This window comes from Pseudophryne corroboree, chromosome 11 (assembly GCF_028390025.1).
Source record: "Pseudophryne corroboree isolate aPseCor3 chromosome 11, aPseCor3.hap2, whole genome shotgun sequence".
Classification (NCBI taxonomy): domain Eukaryota; kingdom Metazoa; phylum Chordata; class Amphibia; order Anura; family Myobatrachidae; genus Pseudophryne; species Pseudophryne corroboree.
This window is the reverse complement of record NC_086454.1, coordinates 15,103,941-15,125,558: the sequence shown is the minus strand read 5'-3', so window position 1 is coordinate 15,125,558 and position 21,618 is coordinate 15,103,941. Positions and strand designations below refer to the sequence as shown.

The 21,618-nt window shown below is 46.5% G+C and overlaps 1 protein-coding gene across 3 annotated transcripts in view; it reads left to right on the top strand.

Moving 5' to 3' along the window:
- Nucleotides 1–2,534, top strand: part of TRIM44 (tripartite motif containing 44) — a 144,651-nt gene extending 142,117 nt beyond the window's left edge. For all 3 annotated transcript variants that reach the window (XM_063946291.1, XM_063946293.1, XM_063946292.1), the window contains exon 7: nucleotides 701–2,534. The gene's annotated coding sequence lies outside the window, so the exon portion shown is untranslated. The remainder of the gene's footprint in view (nucleotides 1–700) is intronic.
- Nucleotides 2,535–21,618: the final 19,084 nt, after the last annotated feature.

Below are 21,618 nucleotides of genomic sequence, written 5' to 3'. Positions count from 1 at the left end.
TCTCTCCTCCCCCATCCTTTCTCTAATGAGACCACCTAGTTATAAGGGCCAGGTGACATCACATACAGACTGTGACCTCACAGGCAGGTACAAATAACTGCTGCGCAGTAACGCGGGGGGCCTCAATTAGAATTAGGAGTAAGTCCAGGTGGTACTGTACATTGCACTTTGGACCTTGGTAGCACCATGCACTGGGGATGGGGGTGATAAAATGTGTGGACAGAGGGCCAGACGTGACAGGGATAGAGGGGTATTTGCTCTTCCCGTTCATGCTGTCTTATTGCTCATACCTCCCAACCCTCACGGTTTGGCGGGGTGTTGCCCTGATCTGCAGTTGGGGCATATGTCTTATTTACTGCGCTGCTGCCGAGCCTTAGCAGGAGGATAATTCCTCATGAAGAGCGGACAGGGCTGCCGATATCAGAAAGCTGAGCCCCCTAGTAGATCTGCAGGCTGCCCTTCCATGCCAAATGCAGGTGCCCCAAGGCAGTGACGGAGCTCCTCCCAGCAAGATCCGTTCTGGCTGTGCACTGCTGCGTCTGGCAGAGAAATGGTGATTGGAGGGGGCACAGAGGGGCATATGGGATTAGTATTAGGGATGTCACTCACATAGAGTGTTTGTGTTGGGTGGAGGGGGGATTATTCTGTGTCAGTCTGGTGGATAATGGTATAATCGTATCTCTTTCTGTTCTCTCTCCAGCTGATGATGGAGCCTCTCCCGGCCTCTCTCCCGGTGTTCCATCCTGCGTACTATGCTGATACAGGAGGCCGCCGCAAGACCTTCAAAGCCGGACTCTTAATGACCATACTGTATCTCACTTGGAAGATCTGGACCGGTTGGCTTCCGTGTGTCTTGACACAAATGTGTTTTTGCCATCAGTTACACAACCGTCATCAAAGGGCTGTTATTGATCACCGGAGCCTGGGCATTCCGTGCATTGGGGTTATCGACATTAGTCGTCTTCTGTTTCACTCTTTTTTTTTTTTTTTTTCTAGGTGAAAGAAGAAGAGAAAAAGCACTTAGGGCCATATACAGTATATACAGTAGGACATGCTTTATGGGGGTATCATCTGATAACTGTCTCACATGCAACACTGGTGTGTCGCATGATTTTACCTCCCCGCTATTCATATTACATATGACATACATGCGTGTCATATCATCTTATAGAACACGATACCAGACCCTTCTCCCCCCAACATGTCCCTTCCCTTTGGTTCAATAGGCTCTGCTCCCAAACCTCACACCTACGAGGCAGCCACCTGGGCTGAATTAATGGATATTGAAAAAAAAACGCCTTCCTCTTTAATGTATTTATTTTAGGCAACCGTAATAGTGAGTGGGAAGTTCTGGAGTGGAGCAGTTGTACTGGGTGGAATGGGGTTATTTTGCATGGTCTATGAGCCTATTATATTACTAAACTTTGGGTTAATGCAGAGGTTCCCAAACTCCATACTCAGGACCCCACACAGGACATGTTTTCCAGGTCTCCTCATAGGATCACAAGTGAAATAATCACCCCCACCTGTGGATTCTTTAGAATGTCGAGTAATGAGCACACCTGTGCGCCTGCTGGGTGACCTGGAAAACGTGATCTCTTTGGGGTCCTCCTGAGGACCCAGACTGAGAACCTACGGGTTAATGGACTGTTGGCCGCTATGAAATGCCGCATTACCTGAATTTATGTTTATATGTGAAAATAAAACATTGAACCCATTGCGTCAGAAGACGGCAGGACGGTACTGTAATTCTGTTGTACACTTCTATGTTTTTCTCTTCTATTGTTTGATATATTGCAAGAAGAAAGTAATGTTCTCCCTTTATTAAATCTGAACTATTTTTATAATTAGGTTTCCTATATTTATGCTTAAGGATGTAATTGGCGCTCTGTATTCTTAATCATGTGTGGTGATTCCGAGGCGATTAGCGGTTTGCTGCTCCTTAGTGGTTGTGTTACTCTGGGATGAAGAAGATGATGATAATATATAGGAATAATCACTCCTGCAATTGCAGGGAGCCTTCACTGTGTGCTACATAGTATCACACCATTCAATAAAGTGCCGAGAGGCGCCGCCAGACGGATCGCATACAGTATGGCCGCCAGACGTAGGTTTGCTTGGACACGTCCCGCGGTTGTCATTCAAAGTAAAATATATCGGTGTGACATTGTAATAGCCAATAGCATTTGTCTCAATGTGTCATTGGTTAATAAGGAAACTGACAGTATGTGATATTACGAATACGTGAACATTGGTTTAACCCACAAAGTGACGACTAAATATTTGTGGGTTTAACCAATGGCCAACTCAGTGCCGCTTGTCAATCCTTTAGGACCCAGTATCCTCATCGTGATAAAGCGGCCTAGAACTTCCTTAGTCACTGGCACAAACAGCGGGGTCCGCGCAGGAAGTGCATGCGCTACAGTACAGCGTGTCATCGATAACTACACTTTACGTAAAATGGCCTTTATACAGTATGTATTGTTACCGCGTAGCTGGATGGTTTGCTATAATAAAAAGATCAATGAAAGCATTGTACTGTATTCCTGCATCGTCATTTATGTAAATACCACATAACTCTGACAGCTGATATAACGAATCATACAAAGACAGCAATACATGAAACGGGAACATACAAGGTGGGGAGAGAAGGTGCCGACGTGAGACACAGGGCAGAGAGCTTACAATCAAAAGGGGGGGGGGGGCTGGGACTAGGAACAAAACTTCAAATGATCTCTCAAGACCCACTTCTTCACCAAACCCAGCCAAATCTCATCCTAACCCTCTGTTCTACACTTTCTATGTACCTCATGTGTCACCCATGTCTGTCTACCCCTCCCCTTTAGATTGTAAGCTCTCATGAGCAGGGCCCTCTTCCGTCATGTGCTTATCCTTTGTCTTACTTTAATAATCTTCAACTGTACCACATCCAGCAATCTTCTGCCACATGATACGTATTCCAGTGTCATCTGCTGATGTAACTGTGTTTATTTACCCTGTACTTGTCCTATACTGTCATCAACTGTAAGTTGCTGTTTTCCTGTTTTGTTTATCTGTTTATGTACTCTGTAATTGGGCGCTGCGGAACCCTTGTGGCGCCATATAAATAAAGGATAATAATAACTAGAGGGATGAGATGGTAGCTGGTAGTAACAAGAGGGGTAGTATCAAATGGAGGAAGGGTCATCTGTAGAGAAGGTTGGGTGATTTATTGAACGAGTCTGGTCAGCTGGGCTAGAGAGCTCCATACAGAAGTCTTGGGTGCTGGAGTGAGAGGCTGGAATTGGAAAGCAGGTGAGTATGAGGAGCCCGATTTGAATCCTGAGAGTCACTGGGCAAAAGGGGGTTATTCAGAATTGTCAGCAAGCTAAAACAAACAAAAAAAGCACACTAATGGGTAACACCATGTGCACTGCAGGTGGGGCAGATGTAACATGTGCAGAGAGAGTTAGATTTGGGTGGGGTGTGTTCAAACTGAAACCTAAATTGCAGTGTAAAAATAAAGCAGCCAGTATTTACCCTGCACAGAAACAATATAACCCACCCAAATTTAACTCTCTCTGCACATGTTATATCTGCCCCACCTGCAGTGCTCATGGTTTTGCCCATTTGCTAACACATTTGCTGCTGCGATCAGGTCTGAATTAGGCCCATAAGCCGCTCAGGTAGTTTGGGGGGAGAAGCAGTGCAGTGGTTATAGAGGGAGGCAGAGAGATGGTTCTTTCACAAAGGGAAAGTGACAGTGGAGAGTGATGGCGTGCAGACCTGAGGGGATCCGTGGTACCTGGACATAAAGGTCACCTCTCCTCCCATACTGTTCCCGGCTGATTTCATTACACTCAGCAAGACATTGGGTGCACCAGTCGCTTACGGCCTAGGAGTCATGTGATCATCTCACATTCCTTTTTGTTATTTAGTGGCATCCGGTGACTTATTTTTGTGGTTTTGTGTTCCGATAGCGGTTACAATTACTGCTCTGCAGAAAAACAGCAAGGGAGAAATAAATGAGTGAGACCAATGTAATAAGAGAAAGCAGAGACAGAATGCTTGCACATCCGGACCCTGCGTCTCATCTGCCACAATATGCAGGGTCTTGTGTGGAGTTTGTATATTCTCCCCGTGCTTGCGTTGGTTTCCTCCGGGTACTCCGGTTCCCTCCCACACTCCACAAATATACTGGTAGATTACTTTGCTCCCCTAGCCTGTATGTGTGTGTGTGCATGTGGTAGGGACCATAGATTGTAAGCTCCACTGAGGCAGGAGGTGAATGGCTTCATATCCTCTGCACTGCGGAATATGTGTGCGCTATATAGGTAACAAGTAATAAACATGTAAAGTGTGTGTGCGCCATATTAGCAGGAAGACAGAAGACTGTAAAAGAATAGTCTAGAACTCTCTACATGGGAGCTCTGCTAGAGAACTGGCTCTTTCATGCCTGTTTTTATAAATACTGTAACTGTACTTTATGCGTTTACGTAATGTGCCCCATTTTGCCCCCGCCCGCCCTTGTGCTGTTGATCCTCTGTCAGAAGTGTCTAATCAAAGAGGCTTCATCGTTCTCTGAGAGACATCAGTGGCGCCTCAATGATTCATCTGAAATGCTGATTTATTTATATCTTTTAAGCATCTTTTCGGCTGGGTGTAAAGACAAGCGCCTCTTTGTTGTGTCTCCTGATGAGAGCCGCAGCTACCGGGCGCCCACAGTACAGAACATGCCCCGGCTTGTCCCCGAGCCCTGCCTCAGGATTCCAGGCCTGTGGCCTCACCGACAGATTCCTGTTCTCACAGAACAGCGGAGAATATGACTGAAGTGTGTTTATTGCCTGTGCACATTGGGGTGTAGGAAAGAGTTGCCAGGCCCCAGTGTATTGCCACTTGCTCCGCCCTGGCCCTGCCAGGGGAAAACCCTCTATGCTGGCAGAACACGTCTCTGACACTGCAAACAGGGCAATTATTGCTCTATCATTGGACCAAGGGTGGATCCTAACTCTAGACATTCCTAGTTTTTTCAATATCCGGTGACCATCCCTAGCCCCCACTCTGTGATATAGAACAGAGCCTAGAACTCAGGAGGCATTGCCTGCCTGGCCACCCTCCCCTGCGGGCACTGCAGCCTGGGGCACTGAGGAGGGGGCTGGTACTAGGCACCAGAGAAGACCAGGCCTATCAAAGATACACATCCACATCTATGTGCCATGGCTCCTTTTTGTACCCGCTCCCGATAATTCCTGTGGTGGCCCTGCCTGCAGTGTCTGCACCTCCTGCAGTCACTGTAGCTCTACCAGTGCAATGGGGGATACCATTCTACCAGTGCAATGGGGGATACCATTCTACCAGTGCAATGGGGGATACCATTCTACCAGTGCAATGGGGGATACCATTCTACCAGTGCAATGGGGGATACCATTCTACCAGTGCAATGGGGGATACCATTCTACCAGTACAATGGGAGATACCATTCTACCAGTGCAATGGGGGATGCCATTCTACCAGTACAATGGGGGATGCCATTCTACCAGTACAATGGGAGATGCCATTCTACCAGTGCAATGGGGGATGCCATTCTACCAGTGCAATGGGGGATGCCATTCTACCAGTGCAATGGGGGATGCCATTCTACCAGTGCAATGGGGGATGCCATTCTACCAGTGCAATGGGGGATATTATTCTACCAGTGCAATGGGGGATACCATTCTACCAGTGCAATGGGGGATACCATTCTACCAGTGCAATGGGGGATGCCATTCTACCAGTGCAATGGGGGATGCCATTCTACCAGTGCAATGGGGGATGCCATTCTACCAGTGCAATGGGGGATGCCATTCTACCAGTGCAATGGGGGATGCCATTCTACCAGTGCAATGGGGGATGCCATTCTACCAGTGCAATGGGGGATATTATTCTACCAGTGCAATGGGGGATACCATTCTACCAGTGCAATGGGGGATGCCATTCTACCAGTGCAATGGGGGATGCCATTCTACCAGTGCAATGGGGGATGCCATTCTACCAGTGCAATGGGGGATGCCATTCTACCAGTGCAATGGGGGATGCCATTCTACCAGTGCAATGGGGGATGCCATTCTACCAGTGCAATGGGGGATGCCCTTCTACCAGTACAATGGGGGATGCCATACTACCAGTGCAATGGGGGATACTATTCTACCAGTACAATGGGGGATAAAATTAGGAGGGAACAAGTGCCTTCAAAATGCAGTGATTAGTGATCTGTAGAGATTCCCAACTAAGGGGGTGATCCCGACCTGATCGCTAGCAGGCTATTTTTAGCATTGCTGCGACCAGGTAATCGCCGCCTACAGGGGAGGGGGTTAGGGCTTTGCAGGGCTGCGATCCGCTGTGCAGAGTCTCTGCACAGCTCAAGACTTACTCACCCGCTGCGATGATCCTTTCTGGAGCTGACGTCAGAATCCCTCCCTGCATTTGGTCGGACATGCCTGCGTTTTCTTTGGCACTCCCAGGAAACGGTGAGTTGCCACCCCCCGCCGGCCTCTTCCTGTCATTCTACTTGCGTTTGCCGACTGTCTCCAGGCAGCGACACACCTGCGCATTGCCGCCTGCGCGCATGTGCAGTTCTGACCCGTTCGCACGGCTGCGAAAGATTGCAGCGTGCGAACAGGTCGGAATGAACCCCTAAATCCAGAAGACATTCTTCTCAAGGACTATGGGGCAGATGTATTAAGCCGGGAGAAGAGATAAAGCAGTGATAAATACAAGGTGATAACACACCAGCCAATCAGCTCCTGTCATTTTTCAAACCCATAATGATTGGCTGGTGTGTTATCATCTTCCACTGATCGCTGGTTTATCACTTCTCCAGGTTTAATACATCTGCCCCTGGGTTTCCAGGGCAGATTAACAATGGGGCGGATAGGACTACAGCGCCAGGCTTACACATAAAAATAGGCCCATCATGGTGTATCATGGTGACGATCAGCTGCTCAGCCAGACACACAGTCGCCCATAAATCACAAGTATTAAAAGTGTATTTCTAATTTTTTCTCAATTTATCTACTGTTATGCTTATAGCTGATAACTATAATTTCCAGCACGCTGCTCCTTCCACCAATCAGCTGTAACCTGTGTTACTATGTATCAGTGAGGTCACTGGTACTGTTACATTACATTGTTGGGCCATGGGATTGCCCCCCCGCCAGCACCTGCTGGTAACACTACACCCCTGCTAGTTATTTTTATGCTGGTAATTGGCTGTATTATTGGCTGCATGCTGCAGTCCTGTCCCCAGCCGGGCTTGCAGGAATGTCCTGGGAGCTGGGACCAGGACAGACGGTGATTTGCACCCACATGAAATGACATCTCCCCCCTCACTCAGCACCTGGCAGCTGATGAGAGCAGGAGATTTATGTCTGACTTCTCGGAGACTGGGCCTGGGGAAGTGCAGGAGGTCAGGACCTGACTATGGATACCAGCCAGAGACCACCTGGGCTGCAGCGGGGCTGTGCAATGAGGGATCATGTGCTATTGTCACATGCTGCGGCCTGGCCAGACCGTACATGGGGGGGTCATTCCGAGTTGATCGCTCGCTGCCGATTTTCGCAGCGCAGCTATCAGGTAAAAAAACGGCAAAACTGCGCATGCGTATGCACCGCAATGCGCAGGCGCGTCGTACGGGTACAAAGAGGATCGATGCTGGGCGATGGATTTAGCAAAGAGTCCATTCACACAGCCAAACGCAAGGAGATTGACAGGAAGAAGGCGTTAGTGGGTGGCAACTGACGTTTTCTGGGAGTGTTTGGGAAAACGCAGGCGTGTCCAGGCGTTTGCAGGGCGGGTGTCTGACGTCAATTCCGGCACCAAAAAGACTGAAGTGATCGCAAGGGCTGAGTGTGTCCAGAGATACTCTGAAACTGCACAAAATGTTTTTGCTGCGCTCGGCTGCACAGGCGTTCGCACACTTACAAAGCGAAAAAACACTCCCCCGTGGGCGGTGACTATGCGTTTGCACGGCTGCTAAAAGTAGCTAGTGAGCGATCAACACGGAATGACCCCCATTATACAGAGCGCTATTACAGTGCAGTATTGTCTTCTGTGTCCTATTGGAGAATATGGAGCGCTATATGAATAAAATAATAATTATTATTATGATACAGTCACAAACACACAGGACAGTAATTATTATAATGTGTAATAATTAGTGTAATCAGCGGGTGATTAGTTACATGTTTATATGTTACAAGGTCTGAGATTCTTCTATTTCCCAAGAACACTCTACAGAGGCGACTGTCCTGGAAATCTGCTTGTAAGAACATCGGCCGTCTGCTATTGAGTATTAAGCTGTTGTATTAAACAGGGAGTGCTGGAAATCCGTCAGTTGCCGACCAATCAAATAAAAGTTTACATTTTAAATATATTCAATAATCCACGCGTCTGAATTAAGATTTAGGGGGTCCCCAGGACAACTAATTTGTGGGGGCCCCTTAACAATAAACTTAATACAATAACCGGGTGATATTATTTAAATATTTTCAGCATAAAAATGTATTGAACATATAGTGCACCTAGTTCACATTATGCCACACAGAAACAGAGACTCCAGTTCACATACACCACAGTACCCCCATGGTGGTAGGGGTCCCCAGTGTGGGTGTGGGGGGGCATGGGCGATTGTTAGTCTGGCTCTGATAATCCATCTACAGTATAAACATAGGTTAGTACATACCTCCCCTAGATAGATAGACAAGTAATGCTAATAGAAGAATAGAGTACAGTAAATTATATCTCTGTAATCAGTGAGCTATAACCATTGGCGTTCCTAAAATTGGTGCAATGTTTGTGGTACACACGGGCCCCTGGCTCCAGGGGGGGGCCACATCGCACACTGCACCCATATTGTTTTAAAACTTACCTTTCCAGAGTCCCACAATGGGCATTGCAGCCACAACAGCCGCAGCAAAAATCATACCAAAAATGGCCTCTGCGAATGCGCAGTACAAAATCTGTCTCTGAACCATGGCGGGCACAATGTTTCCTGAGACCTGCGTATGCGCAGTAGACTCCAGCACTATGCCAGTGCCTACGGCGCCGTGGAGAGAAGGGGGCCCACCCGGGGTCAGCACATGGCCCCCCCCCCCTCTCTTAAAACGCTCTTGGGTATAACACTGCATCTATTACAGATATTAGAAGCCACCTCAGAGAGCAGTGACCTATAATTAGTCTCTGGATATCGTTATATGGTCACGGAACACGGTGGTTACTCACAAGGTGACTATATCATCACTATGGCGGACATTTACTAAGCAGTGATAAGAGCGGAGAAGTGAGCCAGTGGAGAAGTTGCCCCATCAACCAATCAGCAGCTCTGTATCATTTTATAGTATGCAAATTATAGATGTTACTTCAGTGCTGATTGGTTGCCATGGGCAACTTCTCCACTGGCTCACTTTTCCGCTCTTATCACTGCTTAGTAAATGTCCCCCTATGTCCTTACAGTGTAATGTATAGAGCAGAATGCTGTGGAAGTGATATTATTGTACATTCAGGGTTCCGCTGCTGTGAAAACGAGTGTCTCATATATCACTGACACCTGTAGCTGCATTCCCTCTGCACTGCTGTGAGGTCCCACTAGAGGTCTCAGCAGAACCTCTCTGTGTGAACGGTTACTTTATAACCTGAGGAAATAATTGCAGCACAGAAGCTGCCGGACTCCCTATGTCTATTGTCACGTGAGAATATGAAACATTGTGGGGGAAATACCCCTCCATACAAATATTACACATGTTAGGGAAGATGTATCAAGCCTAGGAGAGGGATAACGTGGAGAAGTTGCCCAATGCACACTACCACCTTCTAACTGCAATATATGCGGCACAGTCTTTGAAATGAAAGTTACAAATTCTCCATGTTATCTCTCTCCAAGGCTTGATGCACCTCCCCCATTGTATTGTACAAATACATATAAGCAGGCTGGTTCTTGGTTAAAAAATACTCAAAGTTTGGTCTAAATAAAAATGATCTTCTCCGTTAATACCCGACTCCTACAAGATCGCATTATAGGGAGGAAGCCATTGCCCTCTACAGCGCGTAACGTTTTCTGATATTCAGGTCGCAGAAAAATGCAAAAAAAAACTTTAAAAGGCAAACCTTATAAACGCCATCTGAGCATGGCGTTATATAAGGAAAATGCTTATTTCAGATGAGTCTCGTACTATCGGCGCCCGTAGGCGGCTGACACTCCGCACACTCTCCTCCCCTCATTTGGTAATTACACTGTCAGTATTCCCAGCAGGGGCAGTGTAAGAGAGGGGAGGGCTTGTGTGCAGGCTCCGTGTGAGACCCCTCCTCTGTGGCAGCGCTGCAGACTTTTGCCAGAGTTTACTGCGCGTGCACATGGCAAATCCCCAGAAAAATGGCCGCCATGATTTCTGAAGTGCTGGGCCGCTGGCTGGTGCTGGAGGCCTGTGGCGGAACTAGCGACGGTGCAGCTGGTGCATTGCATCTTGGTCCGCCGCTATTAAGGGGCTCTCAGCTGCCAGCTTTATTATGAGTTTCACACTGACTCATTACGCCGACACGCCACTCCATGTGCCGCCCAGGATCTAAGAGGATTGGATCCCTGGGATCTTTTCCTGGTTCCTCCTCCCTACCTCCTGAGTGCCGGAGACTGCATGAGTGCCAAGGGGGTGGCGGTGCCGGAGGAACGACGATCGTGGCCAGGGTAATAGGAGAAACAGCCCTGCCCCTGCCTGCAGAACCAGTCCGTCACACAGACTGACCCAGCCAAGCCACACTGACGTGAAGTGGGCCTGGCCCCAGAAGTAAGCAAGTCATCCCCGGTTCCGCAGACACTCTGCCAGTGCAGCCCCAGCGTCCCGCTCTGTCCCCAGACTCTGCACCAGGCTGTGTTGGTGTTGTTACACATGCAGCAGCAGCAGCATCAACAACAGGCCAGGCTCCCGACACACTGTGTCCGAGGCAGCTGATGAACGGACATGCTGCTACACCCTCCTCCCCTCCTGATCTCAGTAATATTTATTAAGGCAAAGGTGGCCCCCAGGGGCCCTTGAGATATAATACCATCAGGTCACGCTTTAACACCCCCACCCCTTCCTGCCTACTTCATAATGCTGCCCAACTTCAAACTAATTCTGGGGAGGACACTGTCTTTGTCACCCTCTGCTTCTCTCCAGTTGCCCACTGCCTCTGCCCGGTCACCCTCTGCCTCCTCCCAGTTGCCCACTGCCTCTCCCCGGGCACCCACTGCCTCCCCTAGTCATCCGCTGCCTCTCCCCGGTCACCCTCTGCCTCTCCCCGGTTGCCCTCTACCTCTTCCTTGTCACATTCTGCCTCTCCCTGGTCGGTCACCCTCTACCTCTTGCTGTCACCATCTTCCTCTCTGTCACCCACTAACTGCCTAGTCACCACCCACCACCCTCTGCCTCTCCCCATCATCCATTGCATCCTCAATCACTCATCAACCTCCCCCTGTCACCCACTGTCTCTCCAAGCCACATCTACCTGACACCCACTGACTCCCCAGTCCCCACCTTCTTCTCTGTCACCCACAGCCTCTGCCGCTGTCATCCACTGCTTCTCCCCAGCCACCCACTGCTTCTCCCCCGTCATCCACTGCCTCTCCCTGTAGGGCAGAGGAGGGGGCCCAAAACATATTTTTGCATCCGCCACTGCCAGAGGCAGCAGATTGGTACGTATAAATATACATGGGTGCAGGCTGTACAGTGTTCCCATGTGCCCCGCACATCCTCCACCCATTACAGATACACCACTATCCTGCGGGGACTTCACAGGGATATCGTGTTACTGCAAAGGCTGTCCCTGCAAGGATTTTCCCTGCATGGCCGGAAAAGGGAAATTAGTAACAATCGCTACAATATTGGGCGAAAATATTCCAGTTAATATCCAGATTATTGCTAAATAGTCCCCTCTGTCCGTAATGTTTTGCTGTGTTGTGGTGTAATAAGCGGTACTGAATACGGATTTGTGTTGTCGTGTTATGAAACTTGCATGACGTGTGTGCGTGTTTGAAGTCTGAGCCAAAGCGCAGCCATTCACACTAATCTTACAGAGTCTCTGTTTTGCCATTTGAAAGGCTGGAATGTATTCATGTCAAACCAGAAAATCACCCCAACTGTGTCACGCTTTGTTTCCGACTCATTGTGATCAGGAATGTAGCACAACGCCAGGCATGCTTACGGCAGAGCAAGAAAGAATAAATGGGGCTGAGCACGGGAACGCTGCCTTATTTATCACAGGACTAGCGTTTGCCGGCGGCTCCACTCGCGTGGATGTCAGTTATTGCTCAGTGTAACGAAGACAGTAGTGCCATATAATAATGTGATGTATATTTTATATTGTACGCAATGATCAAACAACTTCATTGTAAACAATATTTAACATAGTAACATAGTAACTAAGGTTGAAAAAAGACAATTGTCCATCGAGTTCAACCTATTTGTGGTCTCCTATGCAGTCTTATTATAAGACTAGTTATTTTTATGTTAGGACTAGTTATATTAACTATAATGCGTGCCTACGCACCATAACCCTGAATATCTTTATCCAATAGGAATTTATCTAACCCATTCTTAAAGGTGTTGACTGAGTCCGCAGTTACTACTCTCTCAGGCAGGGAATTCCAAACACGTATTGTCCTTACTGTGAAATAAACCTTTTCGCCTCAATGTGCGGAAACTCCTCTCCTCTAACCTAAGCGAGTGACCACGTGTCCTCTGTGCTGATCTTATAGAAAACAGGTCCCTCCCAAGCTCTGTGTATTGACCCCTTATATATTTGTAGATGTTGATCATGTCCCCTCTTAGTCTCCTCTTTTCCAATGTAAACATGCCTAGCCTTGCCAACCTTTCCTCGTATTCCAGCGTCTCCATGTCCTTGATTAGTTTGGTCACCCGCCTCTGAACCTATTCTAGCTCCAGGATATCCTTTTTGTAATATAGTGCCCAAAATTGAACACAGTATTGAAGATGTGGCCTCACTAGTGATTTATATAATGGGAGTATAATACTCTCGTCCCTAGCATCAATTCCCCATTTTATGCATGCTAATATCTTATTAGCCTTCTTTGCTGCAGTCCTACTTTGGGTACTGCTGCTTAATTTGTTATCTATGTGAACCCCAAAGTCTTTTTCCAGTACTGAATCCCCTAGTATTTATCCATTTAGTATGTAGGTTTAATTTTTGGTCTTGCCCCCACAGTGCATTACTTTACACTTGTCTGTGTTGAATCTCATTCTCCATTTTGCCCCCCATGCTTCCAGTTTAGTTTACTAAAGGTCAAATCTGATCAATTTTATATCAATTTTAAATTTCTCAAAACCTACCTTTAGTAAATCCCCCCTCTTAGTAAATCCCCCCCACCTTCCCCCTGCTGTTTAAAGCTGCAATTTGCGGCATCTGAAGATTTGTTGCCGGAGGAAGCAATTTGTGCATGCACACCAAGCTTCCTGCAGAAGCCTGAGTGGTTATTAAAATTTAGTTCTCTTTAATCTAAAGCTTCCTTTTTGGAATTAGATTTGGCAATGAACAAGGTCCTGGTTTTAATCTTCTGATGGCCTCAGACATTTTTTTTTACATCTTACAGAGACATTGCAGTCTAACCTCTTGTACAACATTAATCTCATAAATCTGAAAGTATGAAAATCATAATCCAATCTTCTGTAGGTCATGACACGACAAATAGGATTTATCTCTTTGAAAAACACACTGGCTGGGTCCTCCTGATGTTCAACAAGCGTCTGACACATGAATGGAAACGCTGCTGACAGGAGCTGCTATGCTGCTGCAGTACCACTGACGGCCAGCAGAGGACAGCACACTTTGTTTCCCATTGCTTATTCATGAGACCCCTGTCATAGTTTCAGAGTTGTAAACTATTCTAGAGCATGATGAATATACTGTAGACTGCAAATTTACTATGTGATTTGTAAGCTTACTCACCGTGTTTGCATTACTGTATACAGTATGTGAGCTATGCATGTATAAAGAATGGAACATTGCCGTTTTTGTGTGAGAACAGAGCATCCCTGTAATTACTGGACTTGCTGCTAAAAGTACTTTCTTTTTTTGTAGATTCCAGCAGAGTTTTATATATCTTTGCACAGGTTTAATTGATAGTCATTGTTGTCATCATCTGGGTGCACTTACACCAGTCTATGGGAGTAATTCAGATCTGAACGCTAGACAGCAGGTTTTGCAGTCCTGCGATCGGATAGTCGCCGCCTACAGGGGAGTGTATTTTAGCTGTGCAAGTGTGTGAACGCATGTGTAGCAGAGCTGTACAAACAGATTGTGTGCAGTCTCTGCGCAACCCAGGACTTACTCAGCCGCTGCGATCACTTCAGCCTGTCCGGCACCGGAATTGATGTCAGATACCCGACCTGCAAAGTGCAAACGCATGGACACGCCTGCATTTTTCCAGACACACCCTGAAAACGGTCAGTTGACACCCATACACGCCCTCTTCCTGTCAATCTCCTTGCGAACGCCCGTGCGAATGGATCCTTCGCACAAACCCGTCGTTGACCAACGATCCCCTTTGCGATCAGATCTGATTAATCCCCTAAATTTGACATCTCAAAACAGGATTAGTCACGCTTCCATCTAACTCTGAATGTATACGCAGCACTGTCTATGACGGGAGAGATGCCGGAACAAGTGTTCCAAAGAGAGCTCATCCCAGCCAAGCCTAGAAAGTAAAGTGGTGGATTACACTATTATTTTATATCCAGGCTCGGGCACAGGTATGTAATGTGCATGTGCTAACAGAGGCTAACGGAGACAGAAATTCTGTATCGCAGCCCATAGGACGCAATGACTAATGCCGCCTAAAGAGGATGTTAGCCGACCAGACCAAGCTCTGAAACGCTAAGAGGCGGAATCACAAAGATCTGCAGAGAGATCTGCTGCGGCCCCCACTTGTTAAATAGCCCCAATACTCTAGAATGAAGATCCAACATCTCAGCACCCCTAATTATTCCCTGGTTCTACCTAGTGCCACCTACAGGACATAAACCCATGAACACTTATGATGTGTGACTTGATAAGGGCAAAGGCCTATGTGTCAAGAGGACACAGAACATCCAGAATGCATGGACTTGTAGTTCCACAAATAGCACATCTTTGTTGTAGAAACGTAAAGAAGAGGAGTGCACCCACCATGTTACTGCCATTGCATCTAGGTGCCCAGGTGGTGATAACAGGTCAGTATATTCCCCTAGCCTCACCTCACCTGACCTGCAAATCACAGAGCAGTGCCCCTCAGTGACACTCATTCCACCGGAGGCCCCTAGTGGCTTCCAGTCTGTTCATTGTTTGATGGAACACTGCAGCCAGATTATTGTCTAATCCTTACAGGAATCCCACAACCCATCCCCCACTGGTAGAATGCCATGCATTCCTCCCTGTGCCAAGCATCTGCTCTCACCCACTGCCTGCTGGCACTCTCTGTGTGGGTCACGGTAACGCTGTGAAATGAATGCACTTAGCACCTCTGTAACACGTATTCTATAGGACCCTGCCGGGCTGAATTATTAATGTTATTAGCATTTATCTATAAGGCATCACAGACAGTTCTGCAGCGCTGTACAGAGCGGTGATACAGACAGGATAAACCATATAGGTTAGTTATAGGTGACCAGCATATAGTTACATAATTACAGGCCTATACTATTATAATGAGCCAAACAAGATGGTGGATGAGATCGGAACAGACAGCTTTGCTTGTGAGACCTTACATCCTAAGGGGAATGGGACACAATATGTGTAGGCCAGGCATAGGGGGGAGTGTTACTGCTGGCATACTGAAGGTATCACACTGTGGTCCTGTCTACTTTTTTGTCAGCTTTTGAAGGAATGGAGGCTGCAGGAGAGTCTGATAGAGACAGGGAGAGTATCCCATTGATTGGGGGCAGTACTGGAGAAGTCTAGGAGAAAGTGGTACTGTCAACAGTGAGGGAGAGGTGGGCAGGGAGGAGAATCAGGAAGGGTGGGATACAATGAGAGCAGTCTTAGACATCTTAAACTAGAGAAAGCATTGAGGAATTCAAAAGCAGGCGGCCCATAGCCAGGAAGAAATGTGAGAGGAGGAATGGAGAAAGGGCAGGGGTGATAGGTAGAGTATGGTATTAAGATATTGGAGGCCAAAGCAGTATTGGAGGCCATGGTATTGGAGGCCAAAGCAGCTAAGATCCCCAGGTGAGGAGGTATTGAGTGAAAATAGTAGGGAACCAGGGACACCCTTGAGGGGCCACTACAGGTAGAGGGATATGTGAACTTTCTAGTCTGCAGTGTGTCGCCCCAGGCCTCCAGCATCGATGGCAAAACCATCAACCATAAATAGCAAACCATTGATGCTTGATGTCCAACTCTACGTCTATCTGCCCATCTTATTCTCCTGGGGAGAACAATTTGAAAGTGGGTAAGTATGTTACAATGGGATGAGGACCAGTGAAATAGCAGAAATTCTGGAATATAACAGTGTTCTGAGACTCCTCTGTGTATAATATCTGTATTTCCCAATGAAAACCAGCAACTGTAACTTTCACTTAGGATGAGGACTGCTCAGATTCCGGACACATGGGTCTTACTATGCAATAAATGATGACATGAGGTCAGGCTGTCTCTTGGTGCAGTTTATATGTGCCCCCTGCTCAGCCACATTGGAGACCAGCATGGGTTTCCCCTCAGCATGCCCCCACATTAATACAAGGCCTTACTACTATGTGTAACCGGGAGGTAGTGATCGGCGGTCCTACATTGTCATTACTTAATGCTCTGGGCAATCAGGTGTAAAACACGTGAGCATAGATAATTACATTACAGTATTGCCTTTTCCACGATAATGCCCGTCACCCCTTTCTGCTTTCACCCCTTAGCACCGCATTTTAGAAACACAATTTTTTAGTAATCAAATTCCAACTTGAGGCGTCGTCTTTCCTGAAGGTCATTAAGCACTCACTGTACACATAATGACCAGTATCTTCTGATGTCAACCAATTAGCTACTAACTGTCATTTTTCACACGCAGCCTGTAACTTGACAGTTAGCAGCTGATTGGTTGGTAGTTTATCTCTCTCTCCACGTTATCTCTCTCCATGACTTAGTACATCTGCCCCAGTGTTCGGATGGCGCTGGCGGATGCTGAGCGTACGGCTGGACACGAGATGTCAGGACACCGGATAGTTGGCAGCCACTGTGTACCTTTAAATAAATAAAAAAATAAAAAGCAAAATCTCTTTTTTGCCTCTGGAAAGCGAGAGGGACGTTGGCAGGCATCAGATGGCGCTGGTTTAGTATTTGGTGTCTATGGAGGCAGGAGGCTCCCTGTGCGCAGCTCGTTAGTGTGATCTGCTGCTTTCTCCCCCAGATCACTTTCCTGACCTGGGAAACAATTTGCCGGGGAGCAGTCACTCTCTACGGTTGTAGACTCAGGAGGTGACGTCATAACGAGAGGCAGATACATTTCTATATAGGAGATAAAGACTAACAGAGCTGCCGGCGGTTACCTGCCTATTGTACATAGCAGGCGGCCTGGAAAAAGGTATTATACAAAATCATCTGCACAAATTCTGTGGTTGTACACGGAGGATATAATTTTACAAAAGTACAAGGTGATTAGATGAGATACAAATTATATAATGTGCACTGGGACCTCTACCCAGCCATTCATGGGAACCAATGAAAAAAATCATAACATGCCCCTCCTGCAGTCCCGAGCCATATCTCCACATGCTTCCATACAGTGACTGGGTGTCAGCACTCTGATTGGAGGATAGCTCCAGCCATCCACCAATTAGCATGCTAATAGCCATTCACTGTCTGGCTGCAGGCTGGAAGGCAGGAAGATAATGTTGCATGGCCATTCTGGTTGTGTGACCACCACCCATCCCTGCTCGGAGACCTCTAGAATTGCGGGGCCCTGGGCAGCTGCCCAGTGTGCCTAAATGTTAAGATGGCCCTGCATATTCTAGGAGGGATATGGGAGAGGTGTAAAGAATTAGGGATTGCAGAGAATCAACAATCAATCGGCACAATTCTGCAATGTGATGATTGTGTTTTAAAAAATCCAAATCCAAAATGTTGGAAATCCTCATATCTCTAATTCTGACGCAAAAATTATCGGAAAAATGAGTTGGGGTTTATAACATGTATTATGCCAATTACGTCAATCTTCAATAATCGGAGTTCATTAATAGGTAAATCAGATCGGCCATCAGGGAATTGAGGATTCACCTGATTGATGTATGAGCCGCTTAAGAGGGATGGGTGGTAAGCTTAAATGAAGAGATGAGTTTCAGGAAAAGTTTAAATGCAGCTTGGATACAAATCTGATTTCATATAGGAGGGCACCCCAGAGGTTGGGAGCAGAGTGGAATAAAACCTAGAAGCAAGGTTGGGAAGGGGTGATCAGGTGTGGAAGAAGTGGGCAGGTTAGAGTGTGAGGAGAAGAGGCTGGAGATACAGGATTCAGCAGAGGAACTGAGGGCTTGGTAGGTGGTTGAGAGGACTGAATTTTGGAAGAGAAAGAGATGAAAGACTTGAAAATGACACCAGACAGTGGACATAGGGGACAGAAGAGACGTATTGTCAGCTGGGAGTGAGAGAGGGGAGAGGACCTTAAAGGAGAAAGACAACTTCAGCTTCAGAGATGCTACAGAAGGTTTCATTGTGTCAGCCAAGTGGAGATGGACAACAAACAGCTGCTACTGTATCTGTCTGGCTTTACTAATATGGAAAGTCATTCCTCAACTCCAGCCTTGACGTCACACCACCTTTCAGTATGACAACCTTTTACCCAGAAGTTCTGTCATCTTATCACATAAATAGATGATATGGGATCCTGTCGGCATCCTGACAGTCAGAATATCGACAGAGGGACCCGACAGTAAATACGGGGGGGTTAGGCATTGGGGTGAGGGCTAGGTTGTGTGGGTGGGGGAGGTTAGGAATAAGCTGTGGAGGGGACTAGGGTTAGGTTGCGGGGGGAGTCGGTTAGGGTTAGGCTGCAGGAGGGGTGAGTTAGGGTTGAGGGTGGATATAAATACTTCCCGGGATCCATCAGGATTTGAACTGTTGGGATGTCGCTGTCGGCATCCTCCTGACTGAGGGGTTTCTCACTGCAGGGGGAGAGAGAGAGACATCAAGGCCCTGGTGTGGTGTGAGGTAAGGAACTGTGAGGTTGACTGACTGTAATACAGAATTTAAACTTTTCAGACTGACTTTATGATACTGTCATTTATGAAATCAGCAGCATACTGTACTGGTGGGCGGTACGGACATGTAATAATAAAACTGCTACATTTAGGGTCTCATTTATCAACATGTTTCATCATATCCAAAGACTTTTATAACTTGTTGCATAGGATAAATGGTGCCCCAGCCAATCAGCTCCTGTCATGTGTTTGAATAATGACAGTTGGGAACTGATTGTCTGGAGCGCCACTTATCATACACAAGTTTTAAAACCTATTGCATTATGATAAAACTCATTGATAAATGGCCCCTTCATTTCTTACAGAGAACTGGTCTAGTAGCACACATATAAGGACAAACTGTACCCCTATACCACGTAACACCCTCATTCAGCTAGGCCACGCCCCTAGGAATATCTGTCAAACTTCCAATAGAGAGAGAGACTGACAAACTGCACTACGTCATCAGTATAACATTGGTTGTTACATTGTTTCATTAATAAACAATAACAAACTATTGCACTGGCGACTATCACATACTGGTCTCAAACATCTCTACCTCACACACAGGGCCGGATTAAGTCTTAAGTCTTGAAGGGGCCCGGGGCACTTAAGACAGGGGGGCCTGGGAAGGGAAGGGAGGGTGCATACCTCCCAACATGACCCATTCCAGGAGGGACAAAATGTCTCTACCTGAACTTTCCTCTTAATATGTGACTGGCGTCACCTGTGTTGAAATTTTTAATTGAAAAGAAAGGTATTTCAACACAGGTGATTGCAATCATAAATTACAAGGGAAGCTGAGGTAGAAAGCATTTTGTCCCTCCTGGAATGGGTCATGTTGGGAAGTATGAATTGTTTATATTAAATTTAAGCCAATGGTGTATATTAGATTGAAACTAATAGTTTAATAATGCCTGGGTACTGTTCATAGCTCCACCTAATTAAGAGGCAACTTTTTTTTAAGCTTTCCTGTAGTGGAACAATGACAACTTAAACAACCTTAAAATATACATAGAAAAGTAAAATCTATAATTTATCTTGCAATAAGTGAATCTTGCTTAGAGATATTTAACTTGTGCTACTTACACACTGGGACAGGACTCAGGAGGACTCTCTGTGTGTGTCTCTTTCTAAACCCGAATGCTCTCATTAGATAGCAGCTTAGATAGGACCCAGACACCTAGGCGGGAGGAGAAGAAGCTGGGATCCGTGGGTCACATACAGCTCTCTCTCCTCTGTTCGGGTAGCTCTGAAGGTATCACATGAATCCTGATACTCTAGTGTCTCTGCCTGTACTGAATACTGACCTGCTCACATTCTGGCTGCCTGATTCTGCTGCTGCACAAGAGGGAGAACTAGTGATATCAGTGTGCTCTGGCTGAAGGGGGGGGGCAGACAAAGGGGGGCCAGGGGTACAGTATGCCCTTTACCCTCCCCTTAATCTGGCTATGCTCCCATATTTAATGTCCGCTCAATAATTGATTACAGTCATGGATTGAACATAGATTTATGTAATTCTTTTCCTCTTTGACGCACAGTTGGAAGTAACTAATATCACAAGCACGGTTTTAATAAAATGACTACTGGTTAATATAATATATTGCCAATAACCAAATTAATATAATAATTATAGATGAATAATCTGTGGATTATTATGTACTACATAAACCCTTTAGTGTGATAGATAGTGTATGTCCCATCTGTGCTATTTATTATAACAAGCTAGAACAGAATAGGGGAAATGGATTATTATAATAACTCACATACTGTATGACAATTTAAACCCTAAAGGAACAATAAATTATAAATTACATCTGATTACAATTGTGACAAGTGGAACAGACTTTCTCAGAATAATAGATGGATTATTTTTAATTATTCACATTCTTCTTTATTTCCATCACACTTCAATCTATTTTTTTTCGTCTTAATGAGAGGTCCAATACAATATGAATTAATATAGTTTATAGTTTTAATTTAATGTCCTGGTGGGCCTGTGAGTCTCTCTCTGTCAGCATTCTGGTTTTCTGCTAATTTATACCACCTAGTCTCCAGACACCAAGCTGATACACCCAGCTAAACCCTCTTATAGAAGGCCTGTACCCCTTCCCTGGCACTGCCAGGTGCCCCAACATAATCCTGTATCTTCGCCTTTATCCTGGATTGCGTCATACTAGCTGACATTGGGGGTCATTCCGAGTTGATCGCTCGCTAGCAGTTTTTAGCAGTCGTGCAAACGCTATGCCGCCTCCCACTGGGAGTGTATTTTAGCTTAGCAAAAGTGCGAACGAAAGGATCGCAGAGCGGCGGCAAACTTTTTTTGAGCAGTTTTAGAGTAGCTCAATTCCTACTCAGCGCTTGCGATCACTTCAGACTGTTCGGTTCCTGTTTTGACGTCACGAACACGCCCTGC